Source organism: Babylonia areolata, chromosome 13 (assembly GCF_041734735.1).
Source record: "Babylonia areolata isolate BAREFJ2019XMU chromosome 13, ASM4173473v1, whole genome shotgun sequence".
Classification (NCBI taxonomy): Eukaryota; Metazoa; Mollusca; class Gastropoda; order Neogastropoda; family Buccinidae; genus Babylonia; species Babylonia areolata.
Genome location: NC_134888.1, coordinates 19,206,114 through 19,224,782, shown reverse-complemented (window position 1 = coordinate 19,224,782; position 18,669 = coordinate 19,206,114). Strand labels below are relative to the sequence as shown.

The 18,669-nt window shown below is 41.4% G+C and overlaps 1 pseudogene; it reads right to left on the bottom strand.

The window, feature by feature from the left end:
- Nucleotides 1-801: 801 nt before the first annotated feature.
- On the bottom strand, nucleotides 802-12,123 carry LOC143288714 (uncharacterized; annotated as a pseudogene).
- Between the last annotated feature and the right edge of the window lie 6,546 nt (nucleotides 12,124-18,669).

The window sequence follows — 18,669 nt, the reverse complement described above, 5'->3', positions numbered from 1 at the left end:
TGGGTTGGATGGAAAGGTCAAGGATGGTAAGAAAAACATGCTTCGGGGGGGATTTTAAAAAACCCACACACACATCAAAACGAAACAACAACAACATGAAACACTGCAGGAATTTCATTTCATCCCTAGAATCCGGTGTGTGAGCCATGGAATGGATAGATACGGTGTCTGGCTGCCTCTGTTCAAATCTGATAGTGCCTTCTTCCTGCATGGAGAGAATAAATAGTAAAAAAAACAAAAAAAAAAAACGAAAGAAAAAAAAAGAAGATAACATTCCATAGCAATGACATTTCAAAATGATTTACATGGATGGATATTGCTCATTTCAAATATATATATATATTCATATATCATAAGAATCAAAATCTTTAAGAAAAACAAAGAGAGATTGAACAGAAGAATGTATCCATATCAATATATACTAACACAGACTGTTTTGACCTCTTGGGAAAAATTGTAAATTTGCTTCTCTCTCTCTCAGAGTTGATGGTGCAATATTTGTAAGGAAAAACAAACAAAAGAAAAAAAAATAGTGTTGTTATACTCCAATTAAAAAAAAAAAAAAAAAAAAAACTTTCAAAATTCACTGTCGAGAGAAAAACAAACCGGTCTGCCTGCAATCAGTTCACTCTCACCTTACACTGGGCAGACACCTCTGAAACTAAAGTAAACACAGCCAATGCATCAACCAGGGGATTTGGCTGCAATCATCTTCAGTCTCTTCCTTTCGCCGAGCAAACATCTCTCAGGGACAAAACTCTGCCGGTGTTAACGCACATTGCTGTGGCGAGCCATTCAGGCTCACTCCACCTTGTGCCTGGAAGACACCTCCTTGTGACAGCTGTTGGTGTAGCAGCATTTGACAGCTAGCAGAATGGAGACCACCATGACGACGGTGATGCGCATGTAGATGTCCCACAGCCTGGACTGCTCGTCCTCCTTCGTCACCACCTCCATGCAGTCGCTGCGGCTCACAAACTGTGGCTCGGGGTCGCCCGGAGCCGAGCCGGCGAGCGAGACGCACACCACGTATGCCTGGTTGGGCTCCAGGCCTCGCAGACGATGGGAGCCAAGCGTCAGCTGGACGATGGCTGTCTTCTTCTCCTGCTTCCGGCCGAAGGGGTGACAGCTGATGAACACCTTCCTCACCTCCCGGTTCTCCACGGGTTTATCCCGCTGCAGGCGAAGTGAGTCCCAGTCCAGTCGGATGTGGGTGGTGCCCACATCGCGAACTTTCACCGCCAACTCTTCCAGCCCAACCACGGCAGGCTTTTCTTGGTTTGCGGCGGCCGCAGGTTGGTTTGTTTCTTCGTTGTCTTTGCATCCGAAAACCTTGTCGTCGAGGACGTCCCACTTCTTTCCTTGTATGTGATCGGGGCTGGCGCACACAGGGGACGAACTTCTTGCGGTCGACGTCGATGAACTTTAGGAGGTATTTACGGGTGTCGTACAGTTCTTTCAGCCACAGGAGGTCACAGGTGCAGTGAAGTGGGTTGCCACCAATCAGAAACACCTCCTGGGGGGAAGGAAGATTTACAATGAGTGTGTACATGTGTGCACCTTCGTGTGCATGTGTGCCCCGTGTGCATGTGCACCTCTGCATGTGTGTGTGTGTGTGTGTGCACCTGTGAGTGTGTGTGCAACTCTGTGTGTGTGTGTGTGTGTGTGTCTGTGCGTGTCTGTATGTGTTGTGGCATGGTGTGTTTATTTCTGTGTGTGAGCATTGTGAGTGTGAGCAGAGTTTGTGCATCAACATCCATGAATTGTGCAGAAGGATAGAACACAATGCACTGAGCTGCACATGCATGATTTTGCTGCTATAAAATTAATCATTATCATTCTTTCATTAAATAATTATCATTATTATTAACAAATAGTAAAGAGTGGCAACTCTCTCCATTACACAAGGTACACACAACTTCAAGTCAGTGATGCTTACGCTACCGATTCAGCTAGCACACAGGTAAATGAAAGGTACATTGGAACAAACCCAGACTATTTTTATCTTTTTTATACTGTCATTCTTAATCTTCTGCTTATATATTATCATTCTTAAGCTTCCTCTTCTTATTATTATCATAATTAATCATGATCATTATTTTTGTTGTTATCATCAATAATCATCATAAATCATCATCAATCGTCATCATCCATCATCACCAATCATCATCATCATCATCATCAGTCAGTCAGTCAATCATCATCATCATCAATATTAACATCCTGACTATGACTACCTGTGGATAAAGGTCGGCCATCATCACCATCACCATCATCTGTCTATCATTATCATTATCATCATGACGATGACTACCTGTGGTTAGAGGTCGGCCTTCATCAACATCACTATCACCATCATCAGTCAGTCTATCATCATCATTATAAGTAATTTCCTGTAATTGTATTTGGATTTTTTTTTTTTTTTTCAAATTTCACCCTAATTTCACCCTCATTTGCCCAGTCTCCCCCAACCCTCCATTCATTCACATCTCTCACCCCTTCTAACCGATAATACTCAAATGTATTCATAAATACTTTAACAAAATGTCTTCAATCACTGATATGTGTGACGGGACATTAAACAAAATTTCTCCTCCATTATCATTATCATCATCATCATCATCATGACTACCTTTGAGTAGAGGACGGCCTTCATCAACGTCACCATCATCGTCAATCAGGCAGCCAATCATCATCATCATCAATATTATCATTAACATCCTGACGATGACTACCTGTGGGTAGATGTTGGTTATCATCAACATCACCACCATCATCATCATCATCATCATCATCATTATTATCAACATCATGATGATGACTACGTGTGGGTAGAAGTGGGCCATCATCAACATCACCATCATCATCATCACTATTATCAATATCATGACGATGACTACCTGTGGGTAGAGGTCAGCTATCAATCATCAACATCACCACCATCATCATCAGTCAGTCTATCATCATCATCATCATCATCATCATCATCATCATCATGACAATGTCAGATGACTACCTGTGGGTACAGGTCAGCCTTCTGTGCCTCGGGGATGGAGGTGATGAGGTTCTGCGACAGGTCCAGCCACTCCAGCATGGGCAGGGCAGCAGGCACACGGCTTAGCCGGTTCCCTGCCAGTGACAGCAGCTTCAGCTGCGGCATCGACGCAAACATGCCCTGTGGAAGCGACGTCAGCTGGTTCCCGGACAGGTCCAGGTACCTCAAACCCTGGAACTTGGCAAACAGCTTGGGCGGCAGCGACCGCAGTGTGTTGTCGGCCAGGGAGAGGAACCGCGTGTTCCGGAAGCAGTCCAGCGTGTCCGGATCCAGCAACCGCAGCTTGTTCCCTCGAAGCCACACCTCCGAGAGCTGTCGCAGAGGCCGGAAAGGGCAGGCACCCACTGCCCCCGACGATGATGATGACGATGATGAACGTTTCCCTGGTGTCTCGTCGTTGCAGGCGAGGGAGGTGAGGTCATTCCACTCCAGGTGGAGGGTCCTCAGCTGTGGCAGCCCTTTCAGCCGGTCCACGCAGAATCGTCGGATCTCGTTGCGGCCCAGCTTGAGCACCTGGAGGGTACAAAGAGGATTTTTTTTGTTTCTTGTCACATTATGCCTACTGGTGATTGTAGACACTGTAATAATAATGATAATAAAAATAATAATAATAAAAATAAGTCCTCGACATGAAAGTCCTGAAGTGAGCTGGCCTCTGTAGCGTCTACACCCTCCTGCAAAAAACCCAAGCCAGGTGAACTGGACATATGGTCAGACTGCCTAAGCAGCTGCTGTACTGAGAACTATGTCAGGGCAAGCACTCAGTTGGAAGGCAGAAGAAACGCAACAAAGATTGCTTCAAAGTGTTCTTCAAAGACCTGGGCGTCAACATCATCAAGTGGAAGACGCTTGCTCTGGACTGTCCAGCTTGGCGCAGCAAGCTCACCACAGGAGCCTGTGCAGCTGAAGCCAGGCACATCACCAAAGCGCAACACAAGCGTGCTGTGCGCAAGGCTTGAGCAGAATCCACTGCCACGACAGCACCCACATGTAGGCAAGCCTTCAGGGCCCAATTTGGCCTCATCAGTCACCTCTGGACCCACAGCCACCAATCATCCATCTGATTCTTGAAGCCATGGTCATCTTCGAATCCGAAGAACGAATATCAATAATAAGTACTTATATAGCGCTGGATCTTGTGCGAATAGAGATCAAAGTGCTTGCACACTGCATGCCTAACTCTTAATTCACAGACATGAAAAACTAAACTTACGAATACATGCAAATGGAAAGCTGGAGAAACTGTCAACCACCAAGAGGCAGGGGAGGTAAGGGCAGGATGGGGGGAACTGTTTTCCGAAGAGGGAGGAAGTGCTGAAGTATTGATTTTCACATTTGAATAGTACTGTTTAAAAAACATAAGAAGAAGAAAGGTGGGAAAGGACGGGTGAGCAGTACACATACTGGTGATTGCAGACATTGTGTTAAGTATTAATTTCCAAATCTGAATGTCACTGTTTTAAAATAAATGAATAACAAAAGGTAGGAAACGAAGGGGGAGTACATATACTGGTGACTATAGACATTTTGTCGAAACATTAATTTTCACATTTGAATGTTATCATTTCAAAACAAATAAATAATAAAGATAGAGAGGAGGGGGAAGGACATATACAAATGACGGTAGACATTTCGTTGAAGCACTAGTTTTCATATCTGAATGCTATCATTTAAAAATAAATCAGAAAGGTAAGTGGAAAGGAATGGTAAAGTTGGGGGGAAAGGGTATAGATGGAGCAGGGAATCGGAGATCAATATTTGAAACAAATACAAACAAAATAAAAAGAAAATCACTTTAAAGACTTTTTAAAAGGGAAGCCTGACTAGAGTGTTTGGTTTGTGTGTAGGTCAGGCATCTGCTCCTTTTATTTTCATTTTATTTTCATTTTTCAAAGCAGATGTGGTGTAGTGCACATGGATCAGTCTGCATGCTTTGAAACCCCCTTTAAACTGAAAAATGAGACAACTGATTATGAAAGTACAAAAGTCAAACCTCATGACTTGCATAGAGGAGGGGGAGATGAAGTACAGGTTAGGCAGGAGGAGTCATTAATTCAACAAGAGAAACAACCGATAACAAACTATAACAAAGTCAAACGACATCAACTACAAGTAGGTGAGTATGATAAAATCATTAATTCAACAAAAGAATCAACCAATAACAAACCAGTAACAAAATACAATTAAAAAAAAAAAAATAAAAAATAAAAAAGATACTGAAAGGACTTTTTAAAAGGGAAGCCCCACTAGCTTTTTTGAGTTTATGTGTAGTTCAGGAGTCTACTACTTTTTTTTTCCTTTTAAGAAGATGTGGTGTAGTGTAGTGTCAAACAACATCACCTGCAGGTATGAGGGTATGATGAAGTCATTCATTCAACAAGAGATACAACCAATAACGAACCATAAGAAAGTCAAACAACATCACCTGCAGGTAGGAGGGTATGACAAAGTCATTCATTTATCAAGAGAATAAAGTCAAACAACATTACCTGCAAGTAGGACTGGATGACAATGATTCAATTATCAAGAGAAGCAACCAATAACGAACCATAACAAAGTCAAACAACATCACCTGCAGGTAGGAGGGTATGACAAAGTCATTCATTTATCAAGAGAAACAACCAATAACGAACCATAACAAAGTCAAACAACATCACCTGCAGTTAGGATGATGAAGTCATTAATTCAACAAGAGAAACAACCAGCAACGAGGATGAGTCATTAATTCAACAAGAGAAACAACCAGCAACGAACCACAACAACGTCAAGAAACATCACCTGTAGGGAGGAGGGGATGATAAAGTGCAGGTCCAACAGGACATGTTTTTAATCTAGTGAGAGAAACAACCCATTACAAACATAACCCTTTGAGCCCTGACCACCGCTTTACCCGTGGCAGAGAAAAATGACATCATGCCCAGCCACCGGGTGAGCGGTGCGTAAACACTTGAAGCGTGCAGAGTCTCAACCTGGCCCGTCAGGGCAGAAATCAGGGACAAAACGTGCGAGAAAACAACTGTACACAACGCAGCAAGTAATTGATATGCTTGATGATTTATCGGAAGTAGAGTATGACAATGATTACTCTGATAGTGAGGTGGAATTCGAATCGGATGATTTTGCTACAGATAGTGATGTTGAAAATGAATCTGAGCATGCAGAATCAGTTGATCAAAGGAGGCGTGTCAGGTTGAGACTCTGCACGCTTCATGGTAGAAATCAATCTTTTTTATCCAAAGCACATGCACAAAACACAGTGAAAAGGCGCGGCAATGTTGGTACTACGTTCGCTGACGTCAGAATATTACGGTTTTTCTGATTGGCTCTTCAATATAAGTCAACCAATAGCAAAACACGACACAAGTGTTTATGCACTGCTCAACTGGTGGCCAGGCATTATGCCACCCCTCCCCACCACCGGTAAAGCGGTGGTCAGGGCTCAAAGGGTTAAAAAATCAACAAACATCACCTGCAGGGAGGATAATGAATGTAAAAAGTCAAACAACATTATCTGCGGGGAGGAAATAATGAACGTAACAAGTGCAACAACATCACCTGTGGGAGGGATAACATCAGTCAAAGAACATCACTTGCTGGGAGGAAATAATGAACATGTTATAAGTCAAACAACATCACCTGTTTGGAGGAAATAATGAATGTGTAACAAGTGAAACAACATCACCTGTGGGGAGGAAATAATGAACATAACAATACCTATAACATTGTCTGCAGGGAGGAAATATTAAACAACAAAAAATGAATGAGAATATACATGAAAGACACTTTTCCATATCTTCTGGACAATTAAAGTTGTATCTTGTATGAACATAACAAGTCAAACAACATCACTTGCAGGGACATGAGGGAGAATAATGAATGTAACAAGCCAAACAACATCACCTGCATGTAACAAGCCAAACAACACCACTAGCAACATCACCTGCATGTAACAAGTCAAACAACATCACCTGCATGTAACAAGTCAAACAACACCACTAGCAACATCACCTGCATGTAACAAGCCAAACAACACCACTAGCAACATCACCTGCATGTAACAAGCCAAACAACACCACTAGCAACATCACCTGCATGTAACAAGCCAAACAACATCACTCGCAACATCACCTGCATGTAACAAGTCAAACAACACCACTAGCAACATCACCTGCATGTAACAAGTCAAACAACACCACTAGCAACATCACCTGCAAGTAACAAACCAAACAACATCACTCACAGTATCACCTGCATGTAACAAGCCAAACAACATCACCTGCATGTAACAAGCCAAACAACATACTAGCAACATCACCTGCATGTAACAAGCCAAACAACACCACTAGCAACATCACCTGCATGTAACAAGTCAAACAACATCACTCGTAACATCACCTGCATGTAACAAGCCAAACAACATCACTCGTAACATCACCTGCATGTAACAAGTCAAACAACATCACCTGCATGTAACAAGCCAAACAACATCACCTGCATGTAACATGCCAAACAACATCACCTGCAAGGAGTATATAATGAACATAACAAGCCAAACAACATCACCTGCACGGAGGATATAATGAACACAACAAGCCAAACAACATCACCTGCACGGAGGATATAATGAACACAACAAGCCAAACAACATCACCTGCATGGAGGATATAATGAACACAACAAGCCAAACAACATCACCTGCACGGAGGATATAATGAACACAACAAACCAAACAACATCACCTGCAAGGAGGATATAATGAACATTGGAAGCCAAACAACATCACCTGCACGGAGGATATAATGAACACAACAAGCCAAACAACATCACCTGCACGGAGGATATAATGAACATAACAAGCCAAACAACATCACCTGCACGGAGGATATAATGAACATAACAAGCCAAACAACATCACCTGCAAGGTGGACATAATGAACATAACAAGCCAAACAACATCACCTGCAAGGAGGATATAATGAACACAACAAGCCAAACAACATCACCTGCATGGAGGATATAATGAACATAACAAGCCAAACAACATCACCTGCACGGAGGATATAATGAACATTGCAAGCCAAACAACATCACCTGCACGGAGGATATAGTGAACACAACAAGCCAAACAACATCACCTGCACGGAGGATATAATGAACATAACAAGCCAAACAACATCACCTGCACGGAGGATATAATGAACACAACAAGCCAAACAACATCACCTGCAAGGAGGATATAATGAACATAACAAGCCAAACAACATCACCTGCAAGGTGGACATAATGAACATAACAAGCCAAACAACATCACCTGCAGGGAGGATATAACGAACATAACAAGTCAAACAACATCACCTGCATGTAGCAAGCCAAACACCACCACCTGCAGGGAGGATATAATGAAAACAACAAGCCAAACAACATCACCTGTGGGGAGGAAATAATGAATGTAACAAGTAAAAAAACATCACCTGCACGGAGGAAATAAGGAAAGTAAGAAGTCAAACAACATCACCTGCAGGGAGGATATTGAATGTAACAGCTCTTCTTTTTCTTCATTGGTGGGCTGCGACCCCCACATTTACTCATATGCATGAGTGGGCTTTAACTCTTTCCATACGAACGGCGAAAGAGACGACGTTAACAGCGTTTCACCCCAATTACCATCATCAAAATATTGCAAGCGGAAGGCTCTTATACTGAAGACATGAATGTTGACAAAGAATAGCACAATTCTGATGACGGAAGCTAAAGGTTGGGTCATTCAGACACCCACTGGACATCCGAGGAGTCTGTGTAGAGGAGAAGAGAGGACTGGCCGTACTGAGTGAGTTAATGGGAATGACCATCTTTACCCAGACCATGTTGGCAGTCATATTCTGTTTTTGGAGGGGTGCATGCTGGGTACGTTCTTGTTTCTATAACCCACTGAATGCCGACATGGATGACAGGACCTTTAACATGCGTATTTGATCTTCTGCATGCGTATACACACCGAGAGGTTTCAGGCACAAGCAGTTCTGCACATCTGTTGACCAGGGAAATCGGAAAAATCTCCACCTTTTACCCACCAATGTGGAGTGATGGCCTAGAGGTAACGCGTCCGCCTAGGAAGCGAGAGAATCTGAACACGCTGGTTCGAATCACGGCTCAACCGCCGATATTTTCTCCCCCTCCACTAGACCTTGAGTGGTGGTTTGGACGCTAATCATTTGGATGAGACGATAAACCGAGGTCCTGTGTGCAGCATGCACTTAGCGCACGTAAAAGAACCCACAGCAACAAAATGGTTGTCCCTGGCAAATCTCTGTAGAAAAATCCACTTCAATAGGATAAACAAATAAAACTGCATGCAGGAAAGAATACAAAAAAAAAAGGGTGGCGCTGTAGTATAGTGATGCGCTCTCCCTCGGGAGAGCAGCCCGAATATCGCACAGAGAAATCTGTTGTGATAAAAAGCAATATAAATACAAATACAAATACCAGGCACCATGACCGGGATTCCAAAAACCTGAGAACCTCAGATTGAAAGTCTGATGCTTTAACCACTCAGCTGATGCACCCGTCAAATGTAACATCCAATGCTTTAACCACTCAGCTGTTGAGCCTGTCCAACGTAACAAGTCAAACAACATCACTTGCAGGGAGGAAATAACAAATGTAAGAAGCCAAACATCATCACCTGTGGGAGATATAATGAAAGTGTTACAAGCCAAAGAGCCATCACCTGCAGGGAGGATATAATGAACGTACAACAAGCCAAACAACATCACCTGTGGGGAGGAAATAATGAATGTAACAAGTAAAACAACATCACCTGCAGGGAGGAATGAATAAGGATATATATATATATATATATATATATATATTAAAGACATTTTTCCATGTTTTATAGACAATGAAATTTGTATCCTGTATCTTGTATGAATGTAACAGGTGAAACAACATCACCTGCTGGGAGGATATAATGAATGTGTTACAAGCAAAACAACGTCACCTGCAGGGATGAGGGGAAGACGAAGTGCAGGTCGGACAGCAGGTTGCTGGTGAGGTTGAGGGTGTGCAGCTCCAGGTACTGCTCCCCACTGAAGGTGTGCAGGGGAATGGAGGAGATGCGGTTGAAGCTCAGGTCCAGGCTGGTCTGGGCCACAGGGAACCTGCGTGCACATAGGTCGTCATGGATGTCATTTACGCAGTGATCTTCTTCTTATTCCTTGTTCGTGGGCTGCAACTCCCACATTCACTCGTGTGTACACGAGTGGGCCTTTATGTGTAAAACATGTTTTTTACCCCACCATGTAGGCAGCCATACTCCCGTTTTCTGGGGTGTGCATGCTGGGTATGTTCTTGTTTCCATAATCCATCCAACCCTGACATGGATTATAGGATCTTTAACGTGCGTATTTGATCTTCTGCGTGCATATACACATGGGGTTCAGGCACAAGCAGGTCTGCACATATAGTGAGTGACCTGGGAGATCAGAAAAATCTCTACTCTGAACCCACAAGATACCATTACCGAGATTCAAACCTGGAATCCTTAGATTGAAAGTCCAACGCTTCAACCACTCGGCTACCGCACCTGTCTGAAGTCAATCTATGGAGTCTGGCCACCACAGCTATTGTTGCAGCCCTGAAAAATAATCCTGGCAACCACCAGTCATGGAATGCAATCAACTGTCCATTTCCCACACTATAGACTACTCTGCTTATGGGACACAAATTACAGTAAGGAATGTATGTTTTCTTTCCATTCTGCAATTATGATAATGATATAGACTTATTTCGTATCTCACATCTCAATGCAAGGCTATGATCTACTATAGTGTGACTGGCAATTCACCATCTATCATCATTTCTGAATCGCATCCCATGTTTATGTCTTATTTTTAATTGATGTACTCTTGCCAGTATTTTGATTTGTATCCACTGTTTGTTGTTCCTTTTGTTTGTCTTGTTTTCTAATTAATATTTAAGTAGTACCCAGAAATGATTCTGTTTCTCGTTTTCCCTATCATTATCAATGCACTGTATGCATGTCTGAAATAATGTAAAATTCAAATTAAAAAGTTTTCTGTTTAATTCAACTCTTTCACCGCCAAATTTCTGTCTGAAAAAAAAAACAGCAAAAAAAAACAACTCACCACTGCTGAATATTTTAGGCTTGATGCTCTCAGTCATATAATTCTGTTTGTGTCAAAACAACACATTGGATTTGTTCACTTCAAACACTGTCAAGAGGGGAGAAAATTTGTCAGTTTCTCACTGCAAGGGAAAGTTGGCTGCAGCTGTGAAGCTTTGTTACAATGTGAAAAAAATGACCTTCGATATTAGCTAATGTCACCTAGCATGAACTACGTAGTCAACTTCAGTAGGCTATGGCAGTGTACTATCTTGTCGACTTACGTCACCAATGGCGGTAAACAGTCTTAAGTCGCCTATGGCAGTCAACTGTCCACTTGATTTAAGTCGCCCATGGCGGTGAACTGTTCTGTTGACTGAAGTTACCTATGGCATGAACTGTCTTTGTGGACTAAACTCGCCTATATACCAGTGAACTGTCCAGTTGACTTAAGTTCCCTCAGACAGTGAATAGTCCAGTCGATGCAAGTCACCTATGGCGGTGAACTTTCTTGTTGATAAAAGTTATCTATGACGTGAACTAATATCGCCTATACCAGACGGTGAACTGTCCAGTTGACTAAAATCACCTATGGCAGTGAGCTGTCCAGTCAACTTAAGTCACCTACAGCAGTGAAATGGTAACAAAAAACAAACAAACAAACAAAAGAATCAAAAAAACCCCAATACCTGTGCAGGTCATCAAGGGAGGTCAGGCTGTTGGAGCTGAAGTTGACCACCAGGGCCGAGGCCTGGGGTCGCACGTGGGGCACCGCCGACAGCCGGCTGTGGGAGCAGTCCATGGTGGTGTGGTCACACTGGCAGTGGGACGGGCAGTGCAGCGCCTGCAGGGGAGGGCAGAAACACAGGGTCCCCACCACCACCACCACCACCGTCAGCGCAAACCACCGCCAGGGGCGGGGCCAGAGGGACCTGGGCTGAGGCATTCCTTCTTCCTCCTCTTTCTGCTTCTTCTTCTCACTGCTCGTCAATCTGCATAATGCATGGCAAGGTGAGCAGTCTGTTTCATGTGCCAACTTCTTTAAAAAAAACAAACAACAAAAACAACAACAACAACAACAACAAAACCAACAAAAAAAACCCAAGTCATTTCCTTTCTGAACTATGTGTTTTTATTACACTAAAGTTTTTATTCAGTTTTGACCCTCTTGCATTTACTGCAGCCATGGCTGAAAACTGAATGAGCTTATCTGTGAAGTATATGAATGCAAGAGGGTTAACATGTATTACTCTTTTTTTTTTTAAACACTTTTATTTTTTAGTTCAACCTTTGTCATGGTCATGTGTGGCAGACGCAAATGTACTGTACTTGACGGGCGCAACAGCCAAGTGGTTAAAGCGTTGGACTTTCAATCTGAGGGCCCCGGGTTCCAATCTCAGTGACGGCGCCTGGTGGGATAAGGATGGAAATTTTTTCCTATCTCCCAGGTCAACATATGTGCAGACCTGCTGGTGCCTGAACCCCCTTCATGGCGGGGTAAAAATGGTCATACACGTAAAACCCCACTCGTGTACATACGAGAAAACATGGGAGTTGCAGCCCATGAACCCAAAAGAAGAAGAAGAAGTACTGTACTTAATAATGAGCCTTTGGATGCACATATAATTTCTAATCTGATTCATAAAGATGTATTGTATTGCATTGCATTCTATGTATCTTTTATTTTCATCGTATCATGATACATTCACTTATTCATTTTGTCTGTTTATTATATTTCATTTTTAGGTTATGTTTCAGAAAAACATATGGTAACCTTCCAAGGCCTGACTAGTGTGTTGGGGTTTATGTGTAGGTCAGGCATCTGCACCTTTTTCTTTCTTTCTTTTCTTTTTTTTTTTTTTAAGAAAATTTTTTTTAATATTTTCAGCAGATGCGGCGTACATATATGGATCAGTCCTCATGCTTTGAACCCTTCTTGAAAATGAAAATGAAACTGAACTGGGGCTATGAAACATTACACACACACACACACACACACACACACACACACACACACACCATCCAAACAAAACGAGAAGTGCTTTAAAAAAACAACAACTACAACATATCAAAAAAAAGGCCAAGTAAGCCAACACATAATATATACACATAAACAAGTCTTCATCTTTTTTTTTTTTTTTTTTTTTTTTTTTTTTACTGGTAATAAAGTTCTCTTGAAAAATAAGGGCTTCAGTTCTAACAATATTCTTGTGTGTGTGTGTGTGTGTGTGTGTGTGTGTGTGTGTGTGTGTGTTTGTGTGCTCGCACGCACATATGCACGTGTTGTGTGTGTACATATTTTTCTGCATATATTGCTATAGCCATCAACCTCCATAATACGCTTGCATTCACAATCTGAAAATGACTTTGTACATGATCAAATTCAAGAAGGCATGATATTTTCATATTCATTCTCCATTATTCACATATAGACACTCAAGCATGCACACTCACACTTATACCTTTGTATTATTTTGTCTTGATCATTATATGAATGCGAACAGGTGATTACACTGGCTCAATCTGAGTCAAAAATGCAGAACAATATTGCTCTCCACTATCTACACAAATGTTTAAGTTCTTGCATCCAAAAAAAATCAAATTTATATATAATAAATAAAAACATGCTAATGACAGTTACACTGCACACCCTATATATCACTGACAATGAATTTAAATTAGATAAAATGTAAACAAATATAGCGACAATCTAGATTTTTGTACAAGAAACTAAACTTTATGACTTTATAATGTTTAGAACAATGACCATAAGAGCAGATATATATGGCACCTACATACCACGTTTATGTGTTTAATAATTATAATAAAACTTAAAAGCAAGCAAGAGAAACAAGTTTAACATATTTTTGAAATGATGACCATGTAAACAAATATGGTACCAACATACTCAGTATGGTACTGTTTGTTTTTTGTTGTTTTTTTAAACCCACAAATAACATATCCGGAAACAGATGTCTTATCATTCTTGAGTAATGACCATGTCAACAAGTAATGGTAACCAACTTACAAAACCAGAAGTGTTGCTCGAATTTCCTGACCAGCACTGCAGGTATCTGTTGTATCTCTCAGCCTGGTTGACGCCGGGATTTATCATGAGAGTACAGCCTTGTCAAGTTGTCCCAAACCTAAATGGACGATACAGCAGCATCTTCATCACCCTTATCATCACTGAAATATAGAAAACAATATGTCCTAAGATCTGGGAGGGAGAAAAACAAACAAACCCACTTATCATACCAGCAAGACAGTGACTAACAGTTGCCCCTCAACACAAACTCTCTCCCACTGATACAACACCGCATCTGATATGCTCCCTGTACAAGGAAGAAACCATTTCTCCTGACCTCAATACAGCAACAGCAGATGCTGTCTTCCTTCCATTAACAAATTAAGTAATCAGCCAGAAAGGATCGCTGACTCACTGATCCAAGACTATTCACAAACTGCAAACTGTCAGTGTGTATCTGTGAAAGTCAAACTGCTTGAGTAGTCTTCATTCACTCTGCAGCATTCAGAGAGTCAACCAATATCCCTATCCCTAAAACACATGCATGCATGTATGCTACCCCATAGCTCTCCACCATTCCACCCTGCTCCACACTCACTCAACAGTAATATCCTGTTTTTAGTATCCTTAATTTAAGGACCTATTTTCACAGCAATTTTGTTGCATTGTTGAAGCAACACTAACATTATTGATGTTGCAACACATTTTCAGCAATTTTCTATTCTTGTTCTTACTTTTAACACAGATTCAGTCAAAACATAAATGAAATATGCAGCCATCTTTCCAGGTCCACAAAATCATCTGCAAGGATGTGTTCATTCAGTTTGTGCCAATCAGAGAGCTGCTCCTCCCACTTATGGGTCCCCAAACTATGTAAAGGTATTGGTCCAAACCATGCAAAGGTAAATTCTGCATTCTTCCTCCTCCTACCTAACCCACTTTACCTTCTACTGAGATCATCATGAAGCGTGTGTGTGAGTCTGTGGGTGTGTGCATGTGTCTATTTGTGTGTGTGTGTGTGTGTGTGTGTGTGTGTGTGTGTGTGTGAGTGTTCATACCTGCAATTTGTAGTACCGACTTGGTGCACAGATACACATATATGGCTGTTTTTTCATGTGCAGAGGTATGTTATTATGGGTAACCGGTCGTTTCACCCCACTGTCAGTTCACCCCCAACCAGTTTGCCCCAAGTCAATTTGCCCCCTTTGCCGTTGTTTTGCCCCTAGCTGCCTGGTTCAGACAGATAGTTCTGTATCACCAACAGACTGTGATATCGCATGCATGATTGATACCAATGAAAGAAATGTGTCCATGTGTGTGTGTGTGTGTGTGTGTGTGTGTTTGGCTGCGTGTCTGAGTGTGTCTGTGTCTACGAATGTATGTGTGTGTGTATGTGTGTGTGTGTGTGTGTGTGTGTGTGTGTGTGTGTGTGTGTGTGTTCCTCCAATAAAGACAAAAACGGAATGTACTTTTTATGTTTTTATTTGCATACATACACCCACACCCAGGATAAAAAATACATAGGCACACACTATTTCTGGTTACACATATACCCAGAATAAAAAAAATACACAGGCACGCACTGTTTCTGGTTACAAAGAGCAGTTTCAACTACAGCACACGCTCAGCACTGATTTACAGCAATTTTGCAATAAAATCAATAATATTTATTAAAACAACTAAAGTAATAATGAATTAGTCCATTGTCTCAGTCATTTATCAGTTAAAAGTTATCTGTTAAATACATGTATCATGCACTGATCATCCCAACACATTTCGCAACATCTGTTAAACATTCGAAAGCACACAATAATTTCACTTTTAATCAGTTGATTATTTCTCCATTATCTGTCTGATCTCAGTTTAGTTTGGTCAATTTAGATGCAAACATGCCTTCTGGAGTTCACAAACGATTTCCGTCCCTTTTCGTATTCCTCCCAGAGGGCAAACAATTTTGCCTGCTGTCGTCTGTACTTTCATCGATGGATACTTTCCAGTTTTCATTCGGACACCAGCTGGGCATGAATCTTGGTCAATTAGGCTTCAGTATGGAGAAATTCTATGAGGAGGTATGGGGGAGTTGGCATTTGCCAGCGGCATGGTGATTTATGGGAAAGGGGAAAAGGCAATGGCATTGTTTGTGGGCCTCTGTCAACTCGATAGGGTGAGTGAAATATTTTATACTTTAAAGTAAACATTTCTGGCAATGAGAAATGGAATCCAAAATGTTAATGTTATAGATGTATTTCCTTATTTGCACTATTTTATCATTATTCCTATTATCAGAAACCCAAGATTCCATGTTGTGGGTTTCTGCTATCATCCTTTTTACTCGTTTTATTGTTTTTAATTTACCATATTTCAGAAACTGTTTCTGCATGGCTAAGATGCAATTTTACTGATCCAATTCAATTTTCGAGCCAACCCCGGTTTTGGCTATAATTATTGCTTCCACAAGCCTTCCGCGAATTCAAAGAAAACAATACTCAATTAAACGTTAATACTTTATCATGAACTGGTTGGGGGAGAATTGACCATGAATGGGGCGAAACGACCTGTGGTATGGGGGCAAACTGGCCGGCTCGGGGGCAAACTGGTTGGGAGCGAACTTACAAGAGCCCATCACATGGGGAGTTTGCACCATAAAAGTGCTATCTATTATTAATATTATCATATATCCTAAAACCATGCAAAAGTATTTTTTAAAAATTTAAAAAAATCCATGGCAGTTGAGTGGACAGCTGTCTCTGTACAGTATACACCTGGGTCACTTTGTGTCAATTTTAAGCTCAATTCTTGGTTAGAAGGGTGAATTACAAGCTATAATTAGGCAGTTCTCTCATGTGCCTGCATTGCAAAACACAGTAATTTTTGTTGTTGAAATTGGTCCCAGAAGTACAGATACCGAAATAGGAATTGACCTCACTGAACTAAGTTAGATCAGCTGATATGACACACAAATTTTCCAGCATATAATGATATATTATGATCTATATAAATTGATTACATTAAAAACATTTTAACTCTAAACATCACAATCTCTTTTATGACTTTACAACATCCCCACAAGTCAATGCCTTGAATGAGCAATTTTCAGCTACATAGGAAGAAGTCCTTCATTACCCTTTATTTTCACAGACAGATAAATTCTACATCAGCATTTTTTTAACTGGTCAATAAAAAGAGAGAGAAAGAATAATAATTACATCAGTTGCTGCAAGTGCAGCAGCTTGACCTTTCTGATTTGCACCCCCACCCTTTCTGCCATCCAAACCAGTCAAACTCGATTTGTGCATATTTTACGTCAGTGGCCTATAATTAGAAGAAGAAAAAATAGCACCAATCTGAGATCTATAATTAGAAGAAGAAAAATGCATCAATCCCAGTTGTCTGAGTGAGCTCTGGCAATCAATTCATCTGGTCAAACAGAATGGAAACAAACAGAATCAAAACATGACATTGCATCATCTTAATTCTCTTCCTCGTGCTTTCAATTGAACAGCAATAGATAGATTTATTCTAACTCGAGGATTTGAAGTTCTCTGTTTCGCTGCTTGCTTCAAGTTTGGCCGTTTTCATCTTTGGTCAGCAGCCTGGATTGGAAAGGATGGGATACAGGACAGCTGATCGATTTTTCTGTGCATCAGATTTTCTGTTGGCATGACTTTCGTACTGCATCGACAGTTTATGCTTGTGCATGTGGGGACAAAGGTAAAATTATCAAATTAAACAAAGATCACGAAATAAATAAATGAAATAGCACAAACCATTTCGTTCGGCTTTGTAATTCGATGCCTTGTCAACAGCAGACACCTTCCAGGAGAGTTGCATTTCCAAGTAAAGGGAGGTCACTTTCCACAGCTCAGCTGTGGACAAGTTTCCTCCCTCCACACTCCGCTCCACACACACCTTGGTCGACCTGCCTTTGCGGTGCTCAAAATGCGTGTTGGTGTCAGAATGTATGTGTGTCTAACAAGCACTGTCATTCGAAATAGCTCTGAAGTGCTCACTCTGATTCCTGAGTTTCGTGTGATGAAATATGCAGATAGATTGCCGTTTCAAGCACATATAAAATACCCCCCTCCCCACCCCCCAAATCATTTATGGGGCCAAAAGAAGGAAAAAAAAGTGAGGCCTATACTTACCTCACCCTGCTTTAATACTTGTCATCTAAAACTTGGCAGACAGGTATATAATGATTTTTGACATAAAAACACACAAGGAAATCACAATGAAAAATGCCTATCTCTCCCCGCTGAGTCAATTAAGCACAGCGTTTGCCACGTGACCCAAGTTCCACCTGTTGCAACGATGCAGTCCAGGACAGATACAAAAATGGTCAAAATGTCTGCAACAAAACCGTTCTTTTCACGATAAAATAGAATAAATCATACTGATCACGCTGATATAAACTTGACCGCTGTAGGTGGGCGGGAACACATTTGGCTATGAGAGAGCGCCTTA